The sequence below is a fragment of the Mesoplodon mirus genome (genome assembly GCF_964341445.2).
Source record: "Mesoplodon mirus genome assembly, chromosome: 20".
NCBI classification, from domain to species: Eukaryota; Metazoa; Chordata; class Mammalia; order Artiodactyla; family Ziphiidae; genus Mesoplodon; species Mesoplodon mirus.
Window position 1 is genome coordinate 640,971 of NC_138996.1, and position 13,396 is coordinate 654,366.

Consider the following 13,396-nt stretch of genomic DNA (forward strand, 5'->3'; position numbering starts at 1 on the left):
ACATACCCAACTGCACTTTCAACCTATCATTTTGCTACCGAGAGGAGAATGCACTGCAGGGAGAAAGAGTGGAAGAGAGGAAACAAGTTAGGAGACTGTTGTAGAAATTGGGGTAATGGTGGCGTGGACCAGGGTGTGGTGGTCATTTTGGTGGAAAGCTGTGCACAGATTCTAGAGGTATGTAGGCAGCTTCATTGTTAGCACTGGTGGTGGGTTGAGGATGAGGCCGAGGGAGAAATAGCCATCAGTGATGGTGAGTCCTAAGTTTCTGGCTCCGATGGTTGGTTAGACAGGGTTTTTTAGATATCATGTTCATATTTATCCTGATTTTCCTTTTGTTATTTGTTGGTTCTTGATGAGTACTCTGTCATATTAAGTCTCCTGTTTTTAGCATACAGAGCATTTTCACCCAAACTGACTGTTGCATGTTATCAGAGAACTTTTTAACATCTGCCAGTTTGGTCCTGTATTTTATTCTCTTTCATTTATTAATTAAATTGTTGTCTTATTGTAAATAATTATATTAATAGCTCTTCTAAAGTTGCGTTATCCTTGCGTCCTTGGAGTAACGCCTTTTTGTAGTCATGGTGTATATCATTCTTTAATAATTATTGATTAGATGTGCTGATATTTTCTTAGGATTTTTATATATATATTTGTAAAGCAAAATAGGACCTTTTTTGCAAAAACTTGATTTTCTTTTCTTTTTATTTACAAATGACTCGAATTTTGTTGTTTTGTAGATATTTGATTGATAGAGAAGGCATGAGGCCAGATGCTGCAATTGGATGTAAGTATAAGGCATTTCACTGCTTTTCCGTTTTTATAAAATTTGAAGTTAGAAGTGTACGGGAATTTCTCAAATTTTGGAAAAAGAGAAAAGTTTGTAATTCATTTCTTCTGACATAAGATAACCTTTTACTAAAAGTTTATAAAGGGATGTATCTGGAAATAGATATAACAGCCTTAATAATTAGTCAGTGGATTTCAGCATTTTTTTCTTTTTTAAATTTATTTAATTAATTAATTTATTTTTGATATTATATCCAGTGCACAACCAAGGAAGCCCCTTTTTCTTCCTTCCTTCCTTCCTTCTTTCCTTTTTTCCTTTCTTTAAAGCTCCAAGTCATTTAAAATACATGACTTCTTAGAAAAAAAAAATCTGCAGTTCATATAACCAAGGGGTTTATAACTTCTCCTCTAAAATTATATTCCTGGGACTTCACTGGTGTTCCAGTGGTTAAAACTCTGCCATTCCAATGCAGCAGGTGTGGGTTCAATCCCTAGTTGGGGAGCTGCAATCCCACATGCTGCACAGCCAAAGAAAATTTTTTAAAATGTTATATTCCTGTATTACTGAATTTAGTTGTTTAGATTTTTTTTTCTTTTGCTGTACGTGGGCCTGTCACTGTTGTGGCCTCTCCCGTTGTGGAGCACAGTCTCCGGACACACAGGCTCAGCAGCCATGGCTCACGGGTCCAGCCACGCCGCGGCATGTGAGATCCTCCCAGACCGGGGCCCGAACCCGTGTTCCCTGCATCGGCAGGCAGACTCTCAAGCACTGCGCCACCAGGGAAGCCCTAGATTTTCTTTAAATGTTTAGAAGATTTCCATTTATTTACCAGGAACAAACAAAACCTCATGTAAAAATAGTTTTCCAGAAACTATTTCCATCATTGTCTTCTTCCCTTTCTCCTGCAGACTGGTGTTTTCTCTTTACAAGGTCTCTGTCGTTCCATAAGAAAGCTGCTCTTCTTCTGGTTTCATAAGAGATGGTGAACAGTGGTAAATATCCAGGTTACCTAAATTTCTAGAGTACACTTCAGGGAGCGAATGATGCAGTGGGGTGTTGGGGCAGAGTGAGAGATACAGACTCTGGTGAGACTGAGAGTCATTCACAAACATTACTGGGCTGTGGTGAAGGGAGAACAAAAATAAATGAGGTTCCTGCTGGTGGACGGGAAGCCAAAACGAAGAAGAATGGTGCATAGCTGGGCAGTGTAATTGGGACCATAAGTGCTGTGTCTTCTGATAGTAATTATGAACAGAAACCAACTAATAATCACTAATAACATGTAGGTGACCAACCCTTGAGAGCTGAGGCAGAGAGAAGGAAAGATGGCATTATACCTCGTCTCTGGTTCATCGAGTTTCCCAGGCTGGGTTGTGACCAATCTTGGGTGAAATCATAACTAAATCATTTTTGCTAAGGAGATCAGCTTTCATGGGGTCCTTTCTCTGCACTCTGTCCAATGATAAAGCCCACTGGTTTATGCCTCCTGGAAAACAGTTATTTCACAAGAGTATAAGTGAAGCATTGATGAAACAGCCATGAAGACCATGTTTCCTCTTGGCCTCTCACATCCTTTTCAAAGCGCTTTAAAACCTTTTTCATTCAAAAATCAATAAAAGAAAAGGATTGGGATCAAGTCCCGTACAGAGGTAGTGTAAGAAAAAAAAAAGAGAATAAGGAGCAGAATAGCATCTCTTCAGACAATAAAATCAAGTTGGAAAAAACAGGTCCGAAAAACAGATCAAAACTGTAAGCTAGGGCCTCCCTGGTGGCGCAGTGGTTGAGAGTCCGCCTGCCGATGCAGGGGATACGGGTTCGTGCCCCGGTCTGGGAGGATCCCATATGCCGCGGAGCGGCTGGCCCCGTGAGCCATGGCCGCTGGGCCTGCGAGTCCGGAGCCTGTGCTCCGCAACGGGAGAGGCCGCAACAGTGAGAGGCCCGCATACAGCAAAAAGAAAAAAAAAAAAAAAAAAAAAAAAACTGTAAGCTATTATTTCATAGTTGGCTAAAAGATGTTAGAAAAAACAATGGAAAAGATGAAAGAACGTGTGTCGAGGAGGGAATGGGAAGTTACTTTTTAATGGCTATAGAGTCTCTGTTTGCAATGGTGAAAAAGTTCTGGAGATGGTAAATGCTGATAAATGCCACCTATGGGTGTTTGGTTTTACTTGATCTTCTTCCATGAAAGGGTTTGGAGAGATTCAGAAACTATGCTCCTGCCTCCATCTTTCTGAAGTCCTGCTCAATATTTTGACATAATTATTATTATTATTATTTGTTTTTTGCGCTACACGGGCCTCTCACTGTTGTGGCCTCTCCCGTTGCAGAGCACAGGCTCCGGACGCGCAGGCTCAGTGGCCATGGCTTACGGGCCTAGCTGCTCTACGGCATGTGGGATCCTCCTGGACCGGGAAACGCACCTGTTTCCCTTGCCTCGGCAGGTGGACTCTCAACCACTGCAGCAGCAGGGAAGCTCTTGACATAGTTATTTTGAATTTGGATAGTGCTGATGGCTGCACAGCATTGTGAATGTCTTTAATGTTACTGAACTGTATACTTAAAAATGGTTGAAATACTAAATTTTGTTTTCTGTATATTTTACAATAATAAAAAAAAAACATGAACGAACAGCATAAACCAGAATGAGGTAAGATGATAGAACTCAGGACAGAATTCAAAATAAAAGAAAAAAAGTTAGAAAAGCCGACTAAATTTAAAATAATACAAGAGTCGGGACTTCCCTGGTTGTCCAGTGGTTAAGAATCAGCCTTCCAATGCAGGAGATGCAGGTTCGATCCATGGTTGAGGAACTGAGATCCCACATGCCGCAGGGCAACTAAGCCCGACACCACAACTACTTAGCCCACGTGCTGTGGAACCCAAATGCCAAAATTAGATTGCCCACGAGTCACAGGGAAGAGCCCACGCACTGCAACGAAGAGCCCACGTGCTGCAACTAATACCCGACACTGCCAAAAAGAAATAAATTAAATAAAATAATACAGGTGAATGAACATAATGGATAGTGCCTTAAGAGAAACAAACAAGACAAGGAAAAATGTTTTTTAAATCAAATAGAACATAAAAAGAATTTTAGAGAAATGGAAGGCATAAAGGATAGGCAAAAAGGAGTCAGGACAGCTCTGAAAAGAGTAATATAAGTACGTATAAGAATCTATTATACCATGAAAGTGACATATCAAATCCGTGGGACAGATGAGTCAATAAATTGTGATACATCCATGTTGAGGTATAAATAGTTCTCTGGAAGGATCCACAACATGGCAAAAGCAGATGCCTCTGAGGAGGGAAATGTGTGGCTGAGGAACATGGGGAAAAGGGTGACTTTTCATTGAATACCCCTGTGTACCTTTTCTAATGTTCTGTCATGTGAATTTCATACCTCTGAAGGTCGTCTGAGTTCAAACCCCAGTTCCCCCAGTTACTAGCTCTTAATCTTGGGCAAACTCTTCACACTCTCCAGGCCTCTTTATCTGTGAAATAAGGTCAGTAACTTAACCTGGTGCTGCCTGGCACAGAATCAACTGTCAATAAATGGGGATTATTAGTGTAAAAAACCGAAATGCCGATCAATGGGAGAATGGAAATCTTAAATGTGGTGTGTATGTGAAATATTATACAGTCGTAAAAATGAATGAGGTACTGACACATGCTACGACATGGACGAACCTATAAACATTATGTTAAGTGACAGAAGCCCCACAGAGTGGCCACATTTGTATTATTTCATGAAATGTCCAGAAAAGGCCAAACCATAGTGACAGAAGGGAAATGAATGGTTGCAGGGACTGAAGGAGGTGGCAATGAAGAGGGCCAGCTGATGGTTACAGGGGCTTCTTTTTGGAGTGATGAATACGTGATGGGTTAGATGACGGTGATGGTTGCATAGGCTTGAGAATGTACAAAATGACACTGAATTTGCAGTCTCCGAAGGTGAATTTTATGGCATGTGAATGACATCTCAAAAAATAATTTTGAAAATGAAAATTGCCAGTTTTCCCACTTTCACTATCCACTATCCACTATTCACTGCCTCCATCTCTCCCTTCTCCCCACGTCATTCCTTTTGACGCCCACCCCTGAGACTATCTGCCAACCTCACTCCCCCGAGCAGCCCCACGAGGCCTCCCAGGGAGCCCCTGAACCACTGGGCGCCTGCGTCCTGTGGCTGTTGGAGCCGTTGCCCAGTGCCCGTGTCCCACAGCTCTCACCCATGACAGTGGGCACGTCTGTAGGATTCTTCTCGAGCATTTCACTTGATGGTGATGTTTACAGAAGGTGGCACACCCCCTGGTCAATGGAGGAAGCCCCTCAAGTTAATACTTAGGCCTGTCCAGAAGTTTGATCTCGTCCACCAGTAACCTCAACATGCTGTGCTCTGAAAGCCAGGTTGGACGCCTGCAGGCACTTGCAAATACTGAGGACTTCAGAGGCATTTGGGCCTCAAATTGAGGCCTTGTACCTCCACATGCGATGTGACCTCAGCCCTTTGCTGCACCTCTCCTAAGTGAAATGGCACAGGAATACTGGCCTTGCCTGTCGTTGCCAGGCTTAACTGAATAGTGCATTAGCTGCCCTGGTGCTTAGGTGTTGAGTATATTGTGATTTGCATTCCAGGCCCTATTCGTTTCCCTCCTGATGCAGCACTTCTCTTGGCCCTGCCCCTACCGTCAGCTGCCCCTAGGATAACTCTGAGCCCTTGCCACCTCTCTGGGAGATTTCCCTATACCCCCACTATAATCACACCTGCATAAGGCAACTCAAACCTTTCAGACATGTGTCCTGAACCTCTTGTTTTCTTAAATACCTCTGTGGTGGTTGTGAGACTTAAGGCCAACCTCCCCAAGAGACTTTTTCTATTTCTTCTAGTAAACCTAGACTCACCTTCCATCATCTTCAGCTCTACTCACATTTTGTTCTTTCAACCCTGACCTCTGACCCTGCTTTTCACTTCTGCCCTTTCACCCTCACTCCTGCTTCCTTTCTTAAATCCATGAATCTCTTTTGACCTTCCTGGCCCTGGGCCACGTTCCTTCCTCTTTCCTCAGTTTTTACCCCTTTCCTCCCCGTTCCTTCATTCTCCCATCCGACTTTCAGTCCTTCCTTTCTCATGCAGACATTGATTCCAACCCCGTCAAAAACAAAACAAAACCAAAACAATTAAAGCACGCCAGAGTTATCAGCATCTCACAATTCAAAAGGTTTATTACTCATCTATTAATTCTATTACATTTACTTATTCAGTTTTATTGTTTGAAAATATATCAAAATAAATAGAGGAATTTATACCTATCTTATTTATATAAGGAAGAACAGCTGGTACCCCAGGCGGCACCAACATTCCTAGCAGCTCTTACTATAAATATCCGTAGTAGTAAGCAATTTCCATTTCTTTTTGCCTCTCAGTGAAAAACTGCAGTTTCCCCAAAGAGGTGTATTTGGCAGCATTCACACGTTCTTGTTGAGCCCGCCTCTTCATGGCCTCCCGCTCTGGTCTGTGCTCTTGTTCGATGGGCTTTGACATGACTGGCTCAGAAACGTTGGGTTCCCTCCATGGTCTTCGTTGCTTGCTGAAGTCTTGGAGTAGAAATGGGGTTTGGAGCTTGGGTGGGGAGTGGCGCTTAGTCACAGCAGGGGGAACCGGCTCCCGCTGGAGAGAAGCGCCAGATGAAGTTTTGTAGGATGCAGGCCCAGGAGCAACAGACTGAGGGACACTAGGCTGGGTATGGTCGGTCCAACCCGGATGGGTTGGGTTGGTCACAGTTGGCTGAGCTGGTTTGGCAGGACCTGGCAAAGAGGCAGGAGCTGGCTGGGATGAAGTGGCTGCAGCAGGTTGAGCTGAGTTAGTAGAGGCAGTCTGGGCACGGTCTGCCACAGTAGGCAGATGTGAGACCAGAGACTGTGGCCTCCGAGGAGCAGGTCGAGCTTGAGGCTTGTCCCAGGCAGAAAAAGGCAGAGGTATCAACTTGACCTTCCCACGAGGAGGCAAGTGATCCTGGGATGGAGATGGAAACTCTGTTTCAGCACTGCTGTCTGGTTTCTGGGTTTTGACTTGAGGTTTCTCAGGGCTCTTACCCTCACGTGGGGTACGCTGCCATGGCTGGCTAGGTGGGGGTGACTGGGGGTCTTTAGGGTTGCTTGAATTTCCCAAGACCCGACAGGAAGAGAGCCCAGTTTTCTTGTCATTCTTCTCCCCCAGTGCATGAAAAACCTTCCCAGACTCCAGCATGCACATGCCTAGGGAGGTTCGAGGCTTTTTAAAGCTCTCTTGGATAAGCTCAGTTTGGTGTTCCTTCCGCTTCATCTGGGGAATTGTTGGCTTCTCTTCTGCCTTGACTTTGTTCCCTGACTGCTTATTCTCTTCAGGCTTCTTTCTTCCCCTGGCCCTTGTGGTCTTTTCCTGCCCATGGCTCTTAGTTTTGCTGATCTTTCTGGATGCAGTTTTCTGAGGTTTGCCTTTAGAATGCTTGGCCGTGTTCACAGGAGCCCTGTCACTGACTGCAGCATTGCATGGAACCACTTCTCCCCCTAACAGGCACTCTGGATTCCTTGGCTGGATTTTGGCCATGGGAGCACCACTGATAGGCTCAGAGGCTTTATGTTTGTTCTTCCTGGGTTGATCAGAGGGAACCTTTAGGACACTTGGCTTTTCCTGTACCTGATTCATGTTAAGATGAATGGCTCTGGTGTCTTTGGCTTTCATCACGTCGGGACACTTGGATTGATCAAGACCTTTCAAAGAATTAAAGATATATTAGTAAAAATGCATAACAAGCAACAAAATTCAATCAATATGAATGTATAGGTAGGCAAATTATATATAGACAAGTATTTCAATTGAAACTGGTACAAAGCAGACAGCCAAATAATAAGTGTAAAAGAATTTCATTATTGTGCTCATTCATATTTTTACCCAGCAAGTAACAGGTATTAAGCCTGGTAGAAATATATATTTCAAAGAATAGAAATATATCATAAGCAGAAAGGAAGCTTAAAAAGTATCAAGAAGGTTTTTGTATTTATCCTAGAACTTAGATTATAATCATCTTCAACATCCAAGAAGATGACATCCCAAAACCTAGAAAAACCATCATCACTTGAATCCAATTAAAAAAGATTTTCAAATGTAAGAAAATCCAAAGGACTCCACAATATTGTTTTAGATAAATGCAGATTTTTTTTCCCACGCCGCGTGGCCCTGGCAGTGAAATCGTTCAGTCCTAACCACTGGACCGGCAGGGAATTCCCTCAGTGTGGAACTAGAGATGTGGGGCTTGACTTTTTCTTTTCCTTCTTAGGTAGCTAAGATCTAAAAACGAACGGTGGCTGTTGATCAATGTGCTCTCTGTGTTAGGAGGGAAAGAACTGTAAAGACGAAAAGCAACCTTGCCGTAGAACCTACATATCACACAAAGGAAATAGTCCTTCTGATTCAACTTAGAAGATATCATTTAAAATTTGTAATTGGTAATATGTCTACATAGTTTAAAAATTAGGAAGAATAAAACATTGAAAAGCAGACCCCTACATAACCACTTTGGTTCTTTGTATATAGGAAGCATCATTACTAAAACATATTTCTAAAATGTTGATATTCAAAAGTATCAAGTGCCAACTGTATTCAGAGAGGCAATAAAAGCAAAAAACACTGAGTATGACTTTTCTGATAGTCTGCCTTTCCTGGTGCTACCCTGTTCTGGGCTTACTTTCCTCCTTAGTCTGTTAAAATAAGGATTTGCTACAATCCACTTTGTTTTGCGCTGCTCTGAGCAGAATTCACTCTATGCTGTTTCTGCTTTAATTTAAAATCTTTGGTTCCCATCAACATTCCATTGCAAACTACGTTTTACTTGAGAGCTCCTCTATGCTTTCCCTCTTCATTCTTATATTTTTTCCTATCACTTGGTTCCTGTCAGTCTTGGCTGATGAAAACAATCCTAAACATCCTAAACGTTAGACTCTGGGCCTTTCTAGAGCCCAGTACTCTCCATCCTCTCTCCCTATTTTCTCCTTTCAACTAGTCGAAATATTAGTGGAGGGAGATGGAACATCTTGCTATATATATTGCTAGTTTTCTATGTCACCTGGCGTTTCTATGTTTCTGTTGAAACACTCTTGAGAAGTCTGTGATACCATTTTCTACATGGGTACCCTTTAAAGCTCAATATTAGAAAAGAAATGGATCAGAGTGATCAACCAATGTAGTATCCTAACATAACAGAGAAGGAAAAAATCATGCGTTGCGAAACAGTCAATGATTTGTCCAACGTCACACAGATAGTAAATGCCAAAGTCACAACTGAAATAAGGTCTCCAGACTTGTAGTTCAATACTTTCCCTCATTATTCCATGCTAATTTGAAACTACTACTAAATTTAGGGGCAAAATTAATCTGATGAAAAACTTTAAAAAGTTTCTTTTCTAACCTGACATGGTCAGAGAAGAGGAAACAGCACCTGCAGATAGAAGGGATGAGGAGACAACACCAGAAGATGTCTGAGTGGCTGCAGCTGAACAGTACAAATGTCACTGGACACTGGTCACTGGTCACTGGTCACTGGTCCATTGTGATGATCCGACTTTATTTATGACAACTCCACGGAAACCCCAAGACTCTACCAAGTGGTAGTAGGTTTGGTAGGAGAATGATGTGACAAAGCAGGCAGTTGAAAGATATGAGATAGCCAATGGGGAGGTCCGATCCCCAAGAGGAAGGTGGGGATGGGTGGAGAGGGTGTAGGAGAGCTAAAACACCACCTAAATTTCTTAGCTCTCGGGAGGAAATCCTAGAAGACAGATTTACTTCCCCAGGCTCTTACATTAGGGAAAACATTGCAACATTTCTTGCAAACATCAACATACAGATGTTCATTAATATAATTAACAAACAGTTACTTATATTCTACAGAGTATTATATTTTATGTATCATATACTTAGAGCTATATATATGTTATTAATATCCTTAGGAAGGAAAGAGCCATCTAGTTTGAACTATTACAGTTGTTCTGAAATCATATCTGTCTAATTCGTGAACTTATAGCAGCTTTTAAGGAGCAAAAGTAGGGATTCAGAAGCTCTTTTTGTAACTTGGTTAAAGAGTAGCGTGAAGTTTGCTGAGTGTACCTTGTGGGGAATGTTGTGGTCCAAGGCTCTTCTCTTTTAGTTTCTTCTGCTTGATTCCTGCCTTCCTTGGGTTGGGCTTGGCTTGCCCAGGTTGGACTTACGTTTCTCTTCTGCTTTCTTTCTTTTTTTTTTTTCCCATTTTGGGCATTGTTTCTATGACAAGCCTTGATCTTGCATTATTACCCTCATGGATGTTACTTGCTGTCAACTTCCAGCATCAGGAGCCTTCTTTTCAGTGCCTGATGCTTGACAGAATAGATTCTGCCCATGGGAAGCAAATAGCAGAGAGCTAGGAGACAGAGCTGGTTGCAGACCTTCCCTCTTCCAGCCTTTGGTTGGAATACTTTTGCCCATAATTTGCTACCTATGTTTCCTTGGGCCACACTGGTATCCTGCCATCCAGCTCTTTTATATGTGAGAGACATTCTGAATACTGTGGCTTTTTCTTTGCACAGAAGTATATACAGTGTGGCAGTTACTGTAATCTCCTCCCCATTTCAAACAGCCACTCTAGACTCTTGGGCCTCTAGGATTCTCTGTCTTGTATGCTTGGGGGCAAGGCCAAGCAAAATGAAGAGGAGAATAATTAGAGAAGGAAGAGGACATTGCTGGAGAACTGGGAGCAGATAAGGTGAAAGGGCCCAGGAGAAAAGAGATTCATGTAGATTTGTTGGTTTCTGTGGGAAACAGGTAGACACACTTTGGCCGCATTTTGTATGACCAGAACAGGCAGTCATAGATATAAGTAGCTCGATAGTGCAGCGACTGCCATGAATTCTGAACACTAAAGGGAACAGTCTTACATGTATTTCTCATTTTGTTTTATGTCATATTACCTTCTTAATAGAATTCACTGGTATGTTTGTAGAATACAGATTTTTTTAAATGGTTATTTAAATGGTTTAAATGGTTATTTAATTTTTTTAATTTTTAAAAATTTTTTCAAATGGTTATTTCCTTGTCATATTTTTAAGGACTCCAACATTGTAAGACATATTGCATGTTTTTCTCATGACAGTTTTTTCTCTTGAAGCATCATGAACGAACTTGACCTGTTGTATTTTGTGGAGAAAGTGTAAAAATGGTCTGTGAGAAAGACACTGTGGTGAATCGAATTATGCACCCAAGCGTAAGGAGCAGATATCTGCCATCAGCCCAATTTGGCCTGGATTGCCTCTGTTTTAGTTCCCGTGGTTAGTGCTGTTCTCCCTAACTGCTCTTGTGACGGTGATAATGTGAGTAAGGGCTGATTGCTGTTGATTTATATGTGAGGTTAGCTGGTTTGAGGGAGGAAATCTATGGACCTAGTCATTTTCCTTGGTGGTAAGCTTTCAGGGAGGGGTGCAAAGATTGATCTTTCTGGGGACTTTTCTAGTACCAGGAAGATATCCCGTAGAGGGGACCTCGAAAGACACACGTGTAATTTTTAGGCCTGTTTTTCCTGTTAGGAGATATGAGTTGTTTCACTGATGGGGATGATGCTTATCTGAGAAGAAATGGTGAAAGGTGTAGTATAGAGATGTGGCTGAAGCTTTTAAGTTTTTCTCAGGGCTTTTCCCCTAAGCTTCCTACTTCAGATGGCCTACTTACATGATACTAGTATGTGATGTGAGGCTAACAACTTACTAAATACCTGCAAGCCAGATCAGTCTCTTTTCTCTATATTTCCAAGGAAAGTAAGGGACCCATAGCTACTGCAGGTTCGGGTGGGTGGTGTGAGATTGGGGGAAGTGTGGTAAGATATTTTGGTATCAGTAAAATATTTACATATTAAAATATTCAGTTCCAACATTCAATTCTATTGAGGCAAACCCTTAGTTAGGTTTTTCCTGGTTCCTAGCCTATGTAACTTATTTTCTCTCCCTAGTTCCAGCCATTTAACTTTAGCTTGCAGGCTCAGCTTCATCCTAACCTCTAAAAGAATCTTACATGTAGGGGAAAGAAACTAAAGACCTCTCTTTCAACACTTAGGAACATCAGGCCCTACCCTGACCTGAACCTTTATTCTTAGAGTTAGGGTACTGTCTAGTCCCCTATACCCACTTCCTGCATTTTGAAACCATCAGGTTAACTGAGACATGTCTTGGTGTAACATCCCCAGTTCGTCTACCCCTGAGGCTCTCCTTATTTCTTCCCATTGTCACATTGTGATTTAATTAAATACTGGAATCCCTCAAATCCTTGCATGGTACCTGAGGCCCTATGGGATACTGGTCAATTTTGTTAGTGTCAAGTACTTAGCTGTGTGATTCTCCAAATACCCCTTGCTCCTATATTTTCCACGCGAGCATACTACATACCCATTAAGGCATTGTTTCATCTCATGTTGCACCCACTCCCATCGAGAGGCCTACTCTTTGCTACTTCCCATACTTTCTGGAAACCCTGTTCTGGCCAGGTCTGGATTGTTTTGTGTACCCACCCAAAGCCTGTGTCTTTTAGCAAGCTGGAACTATAAGGCCAACATAGATTTTCTAGTTTCTGATAGATTTATGTCACAATTTGTACATTGTCATGTCTATAGATATTTCTATCAGTTGTACTTTTTGGCCATTACAAGCCTATTGGATAATTTTCATAAATTGCAAAAGAATATTTTATGACTTAGCACCAAATCGACTGTGCCTAATTGTAAGTTTGTACGTTGTGTATGTTGTGCTCACTTGTATCTTTTCTTTATTTAAATAGTACTTTACTAGTATTGTCCCATTTGTAATTATGTGGAAGTTTTCAGAATTGTAAATAAATGCTTGTGGATTGAAACTTGGTTAGAATATTACTGTCCCACATACGTTAAAGGTAGTGAACTTTTTACTCATTCATTCATTATTCATTCAATTATTCATTCAATAATTCTGAGCTTCCTGACTCAGTTTACCCACCTCAAATGGTTGTGAAGTTTACTAACAGTGTATGTAAGATACTTCCAGAAATGAAAAACTAAAAAGTAAAACTAACAAACAACACTTGTTATTATAAATAACAATGGAATTTAGTATGCCATTATACCTTCAGACGTACTGTAGGACATGCTGTTCTTTGCTGTTCCACTTGTGGCAGGATTCACAGTTTTTCTAACAGGTACAGATCCCTATGCCTGCTACTGTGAGGACATGTTATACTTGAGCTCCACTCTTATCTCTCTCAGGCTTTTTGTGGTATTGTCTACAATGTAAATACATACTGTCAACCAACCTCCAGCATGATACCAGGCACATAATGGAAACCCAATAAATGTTTCACTATGAGTGGAGTATAAGTTGATAGAATATTTTTGAAGGTCGATGAGGCAGATTAGATTGATTGAAAATCTTTCAATATTTTAAGTTTGCATCTCTTTCATTCCAGAAATTCTACGTCTAGAAATTTATATATAGCTCTACACATGTATAAAGAGGTTCACATTGCAGCCTATCTGTAACAGAGGTCAAAAACAAAAAGCAAACAGAATATCCCCA

General features: G+C 41.5%; 1 pseudogene across 1 annotated transcript in view; it reads left to right on the top strand.

Annotated features, from left to right (window-relative positions):
* Positions 1-13,396, top strand: part of LOC309795883 (RNA/RNP complex-1-interacting phosphatase-like) — a 79,244-nt pseudogene that overhangs the window by 14,051 nt on the left and 51,797 nt on the right. The gene's annotated exons all lie outside the window — the stretch shown is intronic.